General features: G+C 41.6%; 1 long non-coding RNA gene across 1 annotated transcript; it reads right to left on the reverse strand.

The window, feature by feature from the left end:
* Positions 1 to 2,697: 2,697 nt before the first annotated feature.
* On the reverse strand, positions 2,698 to 3,746 carry LOC119899741. The gene is made up of 2 exons (XR_005443905.1): positions 3,016 to 3,746; positions 2,698 to 2,911 (listed from the first exon to the last, which is right to left on the reverse strand). It is a non-coding gene; the product is annotated as an uncharacterized LOC119899741 (long non-coding RNA).
* Positions 3,747 to 14,492: the final 10,746 nt, after the last annotated feature.

Raw genomic sequence — 14,492 nt, forward strand, 5'->3', positions numbered from 1 at the left:
TGTAATGGGTATTCAGTGTCACTTTTACAGTTCCCCCAGCAACATCTTTTAATCATCTTCAAAATGTGTTTTGCTTTTCAACGTAGACAAGCCTAGCAGATAGAATATCTAAGTCCAGAAAAGGGGAATGTAGACAGAGTTTCTGCTGCATACCAAACTTGCTCAGCTGTTTTTGGAGAACAGAGTGAAAAGGGGCAGGTGCTGGGATCAGTCAATTGGAATGCAGACTGTGGATTTGTGATTGTTGAATGGAAATGTCACGGTCACTTTGATATGTAACTAATATACAGTATAAATCATGCCTTGTTATATTTGAAATAGAGATGTCCAATCAGTGTAGGATTCTGCCTTAAGATCTAAAAGCACAGCTCATATGCCAACGCGATCAAAGACTTGTAGGTTAGCAAGAGGACTAGCATTTTAAAAATATAATGCTATCATATAAAAAATCTGGCTTATTTTAAAATAACATCAAATCCAACTGATATTGAACATTGTACAGTATATATTATGTTACCAATGGCATTGAGTTCCTGGAAAATGAAAAGAGGCAGAACAAAAAATGGGCAGAAATGTTTCAGTGATCAACCCCAGATTTTCATCACATCCTCCAAATCAATCTTCCATTTCATTTTAAGAATTCAGCATATCAAGGTGTTTGAAAATTAAATCATCAGTAGTTATGACATTCTGAGGAGATCACAGCAGGTAGATTAGCAAATCAATAACTTCTATTCTGGAAATTAAGAGTAAATCATATCCGTGAAAAACAATAACAGAGTGTCAGCGTCATTGCTGCCATTAGAAGACATGTAATTATTGCACTTCAGGAAACAATGCAAAAATAACGGACATCTCATCTATACACTCACCTAAAGGATTATTAGGAACACCATACTAATACTGTGTTTGACCCCCTTTCGCCTTCAGAACTGCCTTAATTCTACGTGGCATTGATTCAACAAGGTGCTGAAAGCATTCTTTAGAAAGGTTGGCCCATATTGATAGGATAGCATCTTGCAGTTGATGGAGATTTGTGGGATGCACATCCAGGGCACGAAGGTCCCCTTCCACCACATCCCAAAGATGCTCTATTGGGTTGAGATCTGGTGACTGTGGGGGCCATTTTAGTACAGTGAACTCATTGTCATGTTCAAGAAACCAATTTGAAATGATTGGAGCTTTGTGACATGGTGCATTATCCTGCTGGAAGTAGCCATCAGAGGATGGGTACATGGTGGCCATAAAGGGATGGACATGGTCAGAAACAATACTCAGGTAGGCCGTGGCATTTAAACGATGCCCAATTGGCACTAAAGGGCCTAAAGTGTGCCAAGAAAACATCCCCCACACCATTACACCACCACCACCATGATGGATCCATGTTCTCATTCTGTTTACACCAAATTCTGACTCTACCATCTGAATGTCTCAACAGAAATCGAGACTCATCAGACCAGGCAACATTTTTCCAGTCTTCAACTGTCCAATTTTGGTGAGCTCTTGCAAATTGTAGCCTCTTTTTCCTATTTGTAGTGGAGATGAGTGGTACCCGGTGGGGTCTTCTGCTGTTGTAGCCCGTCCGCCTCAAGGTTGTGCGTGTTGTGGCTTCACAAATGCTTTGCTGCATACCTCGGTTGTAACGAGTGGTTATTTCAGTCAAAGTTGCTCTTCTATCAGCTTGAATCAGTCGGCCCATTCTCCTCTGACCTCTAGCATCAACAAGGCATTTTTGCCCACAGGACTGCCGCATACTGGATGTTTTTCCCTTTTCACACCATTCTTTGTAAACCCTAGAAATGGTTGTGCGTGAAAATCCCAGTAACTGAGCAGATTGTGAAATACTCAGACCGGCCCGTCTGGCACCAACAACCATGCCACGCTCAAAATTGCTTAAATCACCTTTCTTTCCCATTCTGACATTCAGTTTGGAGTTCAGGAGATTGTCATGACCAGGACCACACCCCTAAATGCATTGAAGCAACTGCCATGTGATTGGTTGATTAGATAATTGCATTAATGAGAAATTGAACAGGTGTTCCTAATAATCCTTTAGGTGAGTGTATATATGGCCTTTAAAAAGCTTTTTCTCCTTCTAATTTGACCTATCTTCTACCAGCAATGTCTTAACATTTTTACTACAGTTACAGACCTCGAGGCATTCAAGGTTAAGTTGGAAACTAACCAGACTTCAAACTTAACTAGTTGAAAAGAAAGTTAAGTGAGACCCCGACCTGCAACACTTAAAATAAATATAACACAGCCACTTGCTCTCCCATGTCCTCTTTTTTTAAAATATCCCAGGGTACTGCATTTAACGACATCTTTAACTTCCTTCATTGCCCATCATGAAAGGATTTTCTAATGTATTTCTGCTACTATGTAATTAACATTAAAATTATTCATCTGATACTCGTCAGATTGCCGACAACCAGTGGTTATGTCAGGCACTGTTCTAAAAAAGATGGCAGAAGGGTTCAATTACCTCTGGCTGAACAAAACCACTGTCTCCAGTGCTTGATGCGTGGCCTAATACCACATGATTTGATTATTCTGCACAAGCAAACACATGCAAATTGCATATCAGTTTGAAGTTGTTAATTTCTAAGCGTGTTGATTAAGTGTAAGAATATGTCAGAGATATCTTGCCAGGTATTGATGTGGATTTCAAATTGAAAACATGGAAGAAAACTTCAAAATCATTTTTTATCAACAGGAAAGAAAGAAAAACAATCAAGGCATGTGTGCACAATTTTCCTCTTAAATAAAACTAAAGAAAGCCCGCCGGGGTTAACCTTGGAGGCCGTTTTACAAAGTGAAGGGAGATAAAACATGGGCCGACCTGGTTGTTCACTCTGCCATCCAAGCCTTTGTTTTTCTCACAGTGTGGATGGCCATCTGTCAACCTTACCTAGAGAGAGGCAATGATTTTTGCTCGCCTGAATGAACACCCAGCAAAGCAATATTTCACATGTTAGCTCTGAAAAAAGACCCGTCTCAGGGGATTTTGCTTACTGGAGTGATGTGGTGATGTACATCAAGAGTGATAGTAGTGCCTTAGTGATGGATCAGATGCTGCAGCAAGTCTGGTAAACTAGGAACACCAAACTCTCTTAAAGCCCTGGTTGTTGAATTCCTGCTTTTTAAATGCTGCCTACTGGTTTTTGCTCTATGGAGAAAAAAACGATCAGCGTTACAATACATATTGGCCTGAATTATTATTAGATTGAATTTCACTCATCCTTTCGTCATTCATCCATCCATTCAGGATCATTCGGCGCCTAGGGCCTAACCCAGCATGCTTTGGGAAAACACTCTTCTCTGCATGTGTTTAGAAAATGCTCAGTTTCTGAAATTACATACCATTTAGTGCCACATTTATAAGATTTGTAGATGATACATGGACAATACACCACATTGTTCCAGACTAAACTATCTCGACAACTATGAGATGGATTGCCACACAGATACAGATATCCATAGTGTCCAGAAGATGATTACTAATGACATTGAGTTTCCCTCTAGTGTACCAACAGCTCAAATGTTTTCAATTATCCTGTGAAATATCTCAACATCTACTCAGTAGATTGGTACTAAATTTTGGACACACTTTTGTGTTACCTGACGATGAATCCTAATGATTTTCGCGATCCCCTGATGTTTCCACTAGAGCCACCATGAGGTGCATGCTTGTGGCTTTGAATCAAATATCTCAACAACTAGTGGATGGATTGCCATGGAATTTAGTAAAGACATTCCTGTCTTCTTCCAAATGAATTGCAATAACAGCAGGGACACTGCTATTTAAACTGTGTCGGTAGCGACTTCCTCATTGGGCAGCTATGCACATGCAAAATTAATTGGGTGAATACGTGCTTGTGGTTGGAGAAAGCTATTACCTATAGAGTCCAGTAGAGGGCAGAGCCTGTGTAAGACAGAACATTCTAAATTAAGACGGATGAAATTAGTTCAAAGCACTGCTGTGCAGCCAAAATATGTCTGTAGGACTACTCTTAGTCTTGTTTAGGTGATGTCTGACAAGTTAAGTTAATTTATACAGTTTATAATCACAAATTTGTCTCTCAAATTTGACATTCTGTATCTTTAGATCCATGATTCAGAAGTGATGTAAGACTTGACAAACCTGACTAGCAGTTCATCAATATCTTTTACGGCCCTAGTGTTTACTTGTGTTTCCCTTTGCCTCTTTTCCCAGTGTTCCCCTTTGTGTGTCTCTCTCTCTTTCACTCTCTATGTTTTGTTTGTGAGTGTCTGTGTGTGTATTAGCGTGTGCACGGTCTCCCTTCCTCGCTCTCCTGGCTCCCGGTGAGGCTCATCCTGCTCACCTGTCTGCAATCAGCTCATCCCCTCTCCCAGTCTGCTCACCTGCCACTCATCAGCTCATTATATCACCCCTGCTCTCCAATCAGATTGTGGATTCACCTCAGTGGGGGCTACTTTCATGGCCAACTTATTTCATGCCCGTAGAGATTCAGTTTCTTTGTGTTTTGTGCTCTAACCTGTGTTTTCTTGTGTGCCAGCACACTAAAGGTTGCTAACCTGCCTGACTGCCAGCTGTCTCCTAGATACCATGCTAATCCTTTATATCTATAAATTGCTAAGCTCCCTGAAGTTAGCAACACCAGCAACCATAGTTAAATGTTTTCCTCAGGCCATAGCATTAAAACTGCTGGCTAAGGATAAGCACAAATACAGTAAGATTGTTATTTACTTTGGCAAAAATGACACTTGATTACGCCAATAGGAGGTTACTAAAATGAATGCTGAGTCAATGTGTACATGTACAAAGACATTGTCAGACTCTGTAGTTGTCTTTGGGCCCCTGCCAAATCTGACCAGTGATGACATGTTTAACATGACATGTGACATGTCATCATTCCACCGCTGATGGTGGTGTCCAGCATAGGATGTGGGCTTTGTAAATAATTGGCGGACTTTCTGGGGCAGACCTGGTCTGATTAGGAGAGATGGCATTCATCTCACTTTGGATGAAGCAGCTCTCATATCTAGAAATCTGGTGAAGTTGAGTAGTGGACCAAATCCATGACAACCCAGAGTTGAGACCTGTAGACAGAGTTGCAGTGCTACATGCTTCTCTGTGCTTCCGTTACAGCAGTTACCAACTCAAAACCACAGTGACGGTGTCTGCCCCCCAACCACTTAAATTAATTACATCAAAAGTAAATAGAAGAGGAGCTGTGCATAAAAACCTAATAAAAATAGAAGAATTAAATGTGGACTCTTAAACATCAGATTTCTGTCACCCAGGTGAATCCTGTGATGATGTACTGGGACTGAAATCCAGCCCGGGACTTGGAGACAGAGAGGACTTTTATACGAGCACCCTGTGGGGGCGCAGAGAAAGATTTTTGTAGTTACCTCAACATATAGTGTTGTATTTGTATACAGTCAATTGCATTATGATGAAGACCTTCAAGAAACATTTTGACACCTGCCTCTAAAGTTTGTTTAATCAAGGAACCACTGAACAAGATCGGGCCAGGTAAGTCGGAGTCAGTCAGAGCAATAAAATAGATAAATATAATCAAACTACAATGCAGTCCCATAAAACAGAGCAGTGTATATGTGCATGCATAAAAATAAAATCCCTCATCTTCAGCACTGAGTAGGCCTATCCCTGGCTTAGCTTCCCCTATGCTGGACCTTAACTCTGCTTGAAGTGAGCTACATGAGAAGAACATCAGTAATAAATATAACTAACAATAATCCATTCTCTAATTCTATCTATGGGTAATTGCATAGCCAGTCCTCTTTTGGGCACCACACATTTGTTTTCCCCCTTTCTTTCTTTTCCATATATTTACCTGCTCTGTTGTGCTTGTCACACAACCCTGGGCTGAGTTTATCGGGGCTGTTGAGCCAATCAGATTTCAGCAAAAACGAGGATCGGTCTAAGTTGGGAGGGGCCGCTCGTATCCCCACCCAATATTGAAAGTATTGGGCTGCGTCCGAAAAGTCAAAACAATCTCCTTTCCAAACCACCTTTCCTTGACCTCAATGAAAAATGTCATGAAGTCAAGGAAAGCTGTAAAGGAGAATTCATAAGGACTTAGGAAAAGAATCCGACTGCTCTTTTCTAGACGACGTAATAATGCGACGGCACATGTTTCTGACATGGCCTGCCGTGAAAAAACTACAATGTCCCGAAGATGTACTACAAAAAGCGCATCTCTGACACTGCGCCCCCTGTTGTTTTTAATGCAGGCCATCTAAAGGTGGACAACATGGTAGAATATATTAGTAGGCCTACTTCATAATCAAGATAGTAAAAAGGCCTGCAGGGTAGCCTGCCAGTCCCGAATAATGGAAAGGGTTGTAACATTGAGAATGCTTGCTCACACTCACCCTCCTGCCCCACCCTTATTTATCAACATGAATCCCAATTATTGTTTGTAAACACATTTCCCACAAAATGACAGTGTAACTGTGGAGAGAGAGTGGGGGGAAGCAACCAAGCGAGAGCAGGTGCTGAGCAAATATATGCGCTGCCCATATTAGATAGTAAGAAAACGCGGTCAGCGTTGATAATGTGTCAGGCCAAATCAGTGTGTGGGAAACACTGAAATAATACATTACATTTACTGTAGACGTCATCCAGCTTGATCATGGCCTTAAACAGGCACCTTTTTCCAGAAAAAACGTCTAAAATAACATACCCAAACTGAATCAGGAATAACTCCAACCATTTGGCCTAGATGCATAATTCTGGTCTCCTTTGAAAAGTCAGAAGCTAAGGAATATAAATCCATTGTATATTTAATATTTATTTTACTATTACAGACTACATGGAGATGCAATAAAGAGAATCTGATATTTTCATCCTCGCCTGGTAAAAAAAAAAAAGCTATATTTTAATGCAATAAATCATAAGGAAGCTTTTAATGCAACTGAATACCTTCTAATACACCTAGAATGCAATTGTAACTGTAAATCTGAAACTAAAATACAACAGTTATCATACAACATTTTTAAATATACCAGGCGAATGTCCATATTTTGGCAAATTTACTGTTAAAATGTTGTCTTTTATTGGTAGATATCTTTAAAACACTTTCTGTCCATACAACCAAGTTTCAAATGACAAAACAATGAAATATTGATTAAAAACAGGAGTATTCATCAACATTCCTGTCACCAAAAGCACTCCCATGCTTTTCAAGCCTGTAAACTGAGAACGGAACATCCCACAGCGGCTTGAGCAGACCTTTCATTTGGCACCCTGCATGTCTGTCTCTCCAACGGATCAGCCACAAAATGGCGAAAAACACCGTGTGTTCTCTGCAGAAATGTCGAGAGCAGGCAGGCAGATTGCAGGTATTGCGCAATAATCAAGATGGTGCCCGCTTAGACTCGGAGCAACATCGGTGGGTTTGAGTTAAAACGGCGAGGAAAAAAAAATTCAGTAATTTTGCCCAGAGCACGGTTGGGCATCTGTTTTCAACAGGTTAAGGTTCCTACCTGAGTGAAGTGACCCTGAAGTATTTCAGTGGCAGCCATGATAAGAGCTGGTCGAATTCTCTAAAAGCTAAGGAAAGGAGCCTCAATGCTTCCTTTCATATCTCCTTTAGCATAGGGTACACCGGACCATCCTTTACGAAAGGAAAGAATGGCGTCGCACAATTCCTTGCAGCGGCAACATTTAAAGCAATGCACGTTCTCAAACTCAAAAGATAAAATCCATTGACCACATTTAGCAAAATCCTTGCAACACAGACGCACATTATGATACCTGAATAAGACTCACAATTTCCTTCTTTCTTTTGGTTTGTTTTCTTTTGGCTTTGCTGTAATCTGATAGGCTACTGTTTCAACACTATTTTATGTTTCGGATTGTTGAAATATGCTTTAAAATGTTTTCTACAATGATAAAAAAAAATCACTGACCATGATGGATAAAGGATGTTGAACAGCATGTAAGTTACCATTGGCTATTAAGCCTTTTCTCTCTTAAGCCATAACTCCCTGTATGCATAGGCTATGTCTTGAACTGTCAACAATAACTGAGACCCATGCGAGCTGTGTTTATAGTCTTGTAACGTGATCAAAGTCAGGGTAATGTTGCAGCGTGTAGGTTCACATAATGTATTTCCAGGCTTCAGCAATTTCATTAATTGATTTTTACATAAGTCACAGATGCCGACACCCTTGCCTTAAGCAAAAAAGACTTTTCGGACGCAGCCTTGGTTTGGCCCAGTCTGATAGACACAGACAGCTGACGGCAGCACGGTCACGGATTATTTAGAGTTAAAATTAAGAAACTGAAAAATAAATACTCAAACTACTTAAATACCAGCCGGTTCGACCTGAAATGGACCGGCCATTCAGGATTGTTCCCAAAATTCCAGATGGCAAATCTGCCCCAGGTCCTAAACCATCCCTTATGATGCTATAGGCCTACACTGCCAGGAGATCTCCTATGATGCACTGAGCTTCTCTCTCCTCCTCTCCCTCTCTGTATGTTTGCAATCTTTTCCCGTCAATTAGGGCTGCTTGATTAATCTAATCAAATAGCAAATGCAGTCACGATGTCATTCTGTGTGATTACATAACCGCAAAAACTTAATTGAATTAAATCAAAAAGAGTGTGTGTTTGTGCGCACACTGCAGTCTGCTCATTATCCATGCCAACCCCTCTCACATATGCCCCTAAAAACTGATACGTACAAACCAGAAAAATTATTTAAGAGTTGTGTGCAGGTAACGACAAAAACCTACCGTCCAAATCCACATCAACAAATCCACAGGACCACTCGTAACACTGTATCTGTTTACTCGGTTAGCAGCAAAACATCAGCACAGGGAAATAAAAATGATTAATTAACAACAAAAAAGGGAGTGGGGGGGAGAGAGGTCAAACTGTGTCGCTCCACTCTCGGCTTGGCTGACTGTCCGCTAAGGTAACTTCACAAAATTTCGTGAGATTATTCCCCACAATTAAAGGTGCATGCGGTTAAAGGTAAAAGTCAAAAGTAACAGTCTATTCCCCAAACATTACCGATGTAATATAAATGCACTCTAAATTATCTACACACATTTTAGCTAAGCATACAATTAACTCTTTGCATTACTGTAAATATTAACTGCATCAACCTGAAAATACTGTAAATATTCCCTTCAATTCCCTCTACATAAATGAATCATGTACATTACTGTTTAACACATAAATTAAAATGATCAGTTAACTGCATTTAGGCTCCTACATTACCGGCCCCTAGTTGTTATCAATGTCTTTGAAACAATTACTCAAAAACTTAAATTAAAGGAGCCTACATGCTAACTAACAAACTATCTAAAGAAATCTTCTTGGTCTTCGCCCCGGCCAAAATAGGGTCTTTTCTTTGGAACAGTTTATACATTGTCCTCGGATTCTTGAAGAAGACATAGCTTTGTTATTGGGCGACAAAGCTTGTTGCTCTTAGTCTTGACTTTCACTTCTTGTGAATGGAGGACTGTCAGGCAGGACCCTGCATCTTGGCAGATCTGCCAGCAGCTCCGTGTAGTTTCTTACAGCTTATGCACCTGGACAAGAACGTTCTAATAGTGCCGTTTGCTCCGGGGACCCAGAATCTTTGACGCAGTTGTGCCAACATATGATTGAAGTGTAACATCGTGAATGTGCTTCAGCACAAGCCTTGTGATGTGTGAATCTTTTGGCAAGATGGCTTGCTGTGCAGCTCATCCTTCCTCCAACACTCATGACTCTGTCTTGCAGTACAGGGTTCAGCTTGTAGAGTGAACTACTTTTCTTTACCCTTTGCTGTTCCTTTAGCATAGTCAAGTCTCCTTTGAAACTTTGTTCACAGGTTAGGTGTATACCTTTGAAAGCTTTCTTGAATTGTTTACATCTGTTTTCTCCATGTTAGTTTAGTTCCTTTCTCTTTGCTTTCAGTTTCTTACTCAAATCTTTCAACTTCAGAAACAAAGCTACAGCGCGTTTTAGCTTTGTCCAGGATGAGTAGTGGGTCATCAACTGTTCTGTAGCATCTTTGGGCTCTTGCGCCTGAATAACATGCACTTATTAACCTCTGGGCCACTGGTCTTGTGCACAGAGCAGGAAACTTTGTCCTGAAAGCCAGCTTTCATTGTTCAAGAATTCTGTTCTCGAGACATGATCAGCAGGATTCAGATCGGTATTAACATATCTCCACTGTGAAGTCTGACAGTGCTCCAGGATTGTTGTGGTCCTATTGGCAACAGAAGTCTTGAATCTTGTACCTTCGCTGTTCAAGTACTTCAGCACAGCCGTGCTATCTGTCCAAAGATTGATTTGTTAAGTTCCATTTCAAGCTCTTTCTTCAGAAGCTTGTCCATCTTGACGGCAACGGTGGCTGCAGTCAATTCCATTCTTGGTATGGTTGGAGACTTTAAGGGCCCAACCCTTGCCTTTGCCATAATCAGGATGGATTGAGCTTCACCACTTGCAGTGCGTAGAAGTAGGTAACTTGCTGCTCCGTATGCGTCTTCACTAGCATCACCAAAAGGATGTAACTGTGCAAAGACTGGCGCACCAAACTGCTTTGTCTTAACACATTTGTCAACTCCAAAAGTATCAAGCTGTTGCAAACCATACATCCACTTTTTCCAGCTCCTAAGGACGGTGTCAGGCAGGGCTTCATCCCAGCTGTACTTCTGCCGGCATAAGTCTTGCAAGATTCTTTGGCAGGCAGTACCATTGGAGAGAGAAAGCCCAATGGGTCGAAAATGGAACTGACGAGGGAAAGCAGGCCTCACCCTAGTGTGTGTGGTCGAAATTTGAGGTTGATTTTGAATTTGAACTGATCAGTTTCAGCACACCATTGGATTCCCAGTGCTCTCTCCATTTGCAAGTCATCTTCATCCAGGTCCAAATCCTGAAAACCCTGGGCTTTTTCCTCTTCAGGAATAGAGTTGAGCAACCTTCGACTGTTACTGGACCATTTTGTTAGTCGAAATCCACCGTTTGCCAACATGCTCCTCAAGTCAGCGCAAAGAGTGATTGCTGTGTCTTCATCAGTAGCTGACTTAAGACAATTGTCTACGTAAAAATTTCTCTTACTGTTTTGGTAGTTTCTTGACCAAATTCATCCTCAAAATTTGTTGCACATTTCTGAAGTGCAAAGGTCGCAACGCTTGTTGAAGATGTCTCGCTGAAGATGTGGACCAACATCTTGTGTTAAAGTGCCTGCTCGTAGTTCCCATCGGGCCACCAAAGAAACCTGAGGAGATCCGTGTCTTCATTGCTGACTCTGACCTGGTGGAACATAGCCTCCACGTCAGCCATGACTGCCACGGCCTCTTGTCGGAACCTTAAGAGGACCCCTACCAGCCAGCTTGTTAGGTCCGGTCTCTGCAGGAGCTGTTAATTCAGTGAGGTTCCTTGAAAGCTCACTCCACAATCAAAGACAACACGTAGTTTTTGCTTAACTGGATGTCTAACTCCATGATGAGGCAGATACCATGTTCGTCCCTCAGTTGGCTGACGTTCATCACCATCCAGCTTCACTGCGTAGCCTTTCTTGAGGATGTCATCCATAAATGCAACGTATTCTGCATGAAAATCTTTTGCGTAGGTTCAGCGCACGTTGCTCTGCCACTGATCTGTCTATTTGGCATGCACAATGACTTGTTGTTCACCGGCAGGCAAACACTGTAATGACCATCCACAAGTTTTGAGGACTGAGACACCATTTCAATAAACTTGTGATCATATTTGGACATTTCAATGACTTCGTTTTGTCCAGCATCGGGAAAGTCCTGCTTGAACTGCAGTTGCCAGAGCTCTTCTAGCTTGGCTACTTAGATACGATTTGTGGTGACTCCTGTCAATTTGTTTGTCTCCATCATATCACTTCCACCTCTAAGTGGCCCATTGACTGTCCAACCTAATATTGTTCTCACAGCGTATGGGCCGTCATCCATGCTGTTAACCACCTGCAGTAGGTCCATCGCCTTGGGAACATTTGCTCCTATGAGTTGTAGCATACCTAGATTTCTTATGAATTTTAATAAATGTATGAGAATTAATACCCAATTATGAATTTTAATATTCATAAAATCAACAATATTCCTCGTTCCAGGGGCACCACCGGAGTTGTTATAATCCTAGAGTCAGTCTCATATCTAAAGGGTCAATTCTCTTGGCAGGGACGTAGAAATAGGCAACACACACAGTTCTTGATTATATTCCAGTGAATTTATTCTCTAATGTGATAAAAGGATGGTTGAATACAGGGAAAATAAACAATTGCTGAACAATGAGCCTGGAGGTTCGATTGTGGGAAGCATTTGACTCATACGGCATAGGAGAACTAATGAAAGTAAGCTAACGCTATGACTTTAGGAGTGAAAAGGAAATCTCTGACCACAGATTGTTTGTTAGGTCTTACGGCTTGTCGACGGCCCGCTTTGGCCTGTTGCACGGGTCCCACCCTAGCTGCCCGATCCTGGCTTTTTGCTAGGGATTCTCCGGGGTTCTCCGTGTGTGACTGAAGAAAACGCTGTTCTCCGTCTGGCAATTCGGCTGTTTTCAGGTTTCCTTCGTTGCCGCTGGCGAGACCACGTGGCTTGGTCTGACCTCAGTGAAGTTGGCTCGACGAAAAAGCTTAAAAATGGAACTTGGTCGTTCCTGAATTAGTCCAGTGTAACTTAATGGACTGATAACTTCAACAAAAGAAAGAAAGAAAATAAAACAAACTGAGGGGCAGGTCGATGTTGCGTCACTTCGAACAATGGGCTGGCCGAACTCTTAGGGCGTTGCCTGGAGAGGCACGCCGGACGCATGCCAGAGCATCCAGAGGGCAGATAGCTGAGAGGGAGAGAGAGAAGAGAGCGGGGAAGAGAAAAGAAGAGAAGAGGGCGAACGACGTCGCGTGTCGCTCTTTTGTTGTCTGGGGCGTGGTTCCCCAGAGGGCGTTTCAGGTTTCCCGAGGGACTGCCTTTCTAAACTTAATGTCCAAAAGAAAATAAATCTATTTGCGCGTATTATAATCAAATATTTTCCACAATCGAACCTCAATGGTCAAACGGTTGTACCGTTCTAAGTTTCTAAGCATTTGGTAACAGGAAACAATTGTCACATTATTGGTCAGGATATTTATACATTTAACGGCATTTCCAACGATGTTATGTAATACTTATTTCGTCCACTTGGGGGAGCTCAGATTACATGAGGAAAGCTTAGATTAATCCAAGATCATCTCTCCTTAGGAACCGGGGAATATTGTTGATTCATCCTTAAATTAAGCGATTAAGAGTATAGTAAAACATTTCTTTATCATCATTTCTAAAGGAATTTTGTAGGGAAGTATTATGAACAAGCATTGATTATATTAGATGAGGGAGTGTCTTGCTGAAAATAAAAACACTGCACAAGTAACTTATTTAGATTCTTTTCAGCACTAATATCAACAACAGATAGCAACAACAAGTCAACGTAACTACTCAAATAGAGGCAAACGTAATCAGGTAACTAAAGATTTAATTAAACTTAATTAAATGCTTTGAATCTTTGGAGACTCCAGTCTTTGGTTATTTAAAGTTCGGCTTCCTGGGTTATGTCACAACTTGGGTGAGACAAGGAGTATCCCTTTGATGGGGTAATGAAACACAGCGCAAGGTCAGTTACCACGGTTACATGTGTGGGGGGCAAGTTTTGATAGGCAGTTCAGGGAAATGCTAATCGCTGGTTCGTGTCCCTTTGTCAGTTTAACAGTCAGGCCCCGCGTTATCAGCTTCGGAAATCAAAAAGGTGCCAGTTTTATGGTCAGGGATAGCACTTAGAGAAAGCAACTTTCACCCCCCCTTTGTTGGGGTCTCCCCAGCAGTCTGATGAAGTTGATCTTTAACACCCCTGCGCCGATGGTGGTCAAGAAACTACCAAAACAGGAACGGAGGAATTTGGAGTAGCTCCAAATTTATTTCATAAAAATTGCACAAATCCACACCGTTGTTCCACTACAGAGTAATCCAACCTCTGCTTGGATAGTGGGGAGTTTCACATCCTTTAGATAAGGCCACCTGTCAACATCCTCTTGGCGGGGAATATTGTCTTTGGATACAGGGATAGTTTTCTGTGAAAACACCTCTGAAAGCTCAATAAAGTGGTTGCCATCCAGGCTACTGATTTCCAGTCCAGTTACAATGCAAGTGTTAACAATAGATTCATTCCCCATCGTTTACAGCAAGATGCTTGTATTGCGTCCGTTCATACTCAGTTGATTTATTAATGACTCCGTAGCGAAAGTAGCTGAGCTACATGGATCCAAAAATGCGTACGTTGTCACTGCCTTGGTTCCCTTTTTTGCTTTGACACACACTATAATGACCAAAAGAGCACAGTTGTCTTTGTATACAAAGGCACTTGAAACAAACTGCTGCTCACAACGCTCGCTTGCTGCTTCTTCTCGCAAGCCTTTAGTGTTAATGTGCAGCAGTGTGAGATACAGTTGAGAGCATTCTTGACATTGAGCTTT

Source organism: Micropterus salmoides, unplaced genomic scaffold, assembly GCF_014851395.1.
Source record: "Micropterus salmoides isolate LMB-PRFRI ecotype aquatic unplaced genomic scaffold, ASM1485139v1 Ms_hic_scaffold_1, whole genome shotgun sequence".
Classification (NCBI taxonomy): domain Eukaryota; kingdom Metazoa; phylum Chordata; class Actinopteri; order Centrarchiformes; family Centrarchidae; genus Micropterus; species Micropterus salmoides.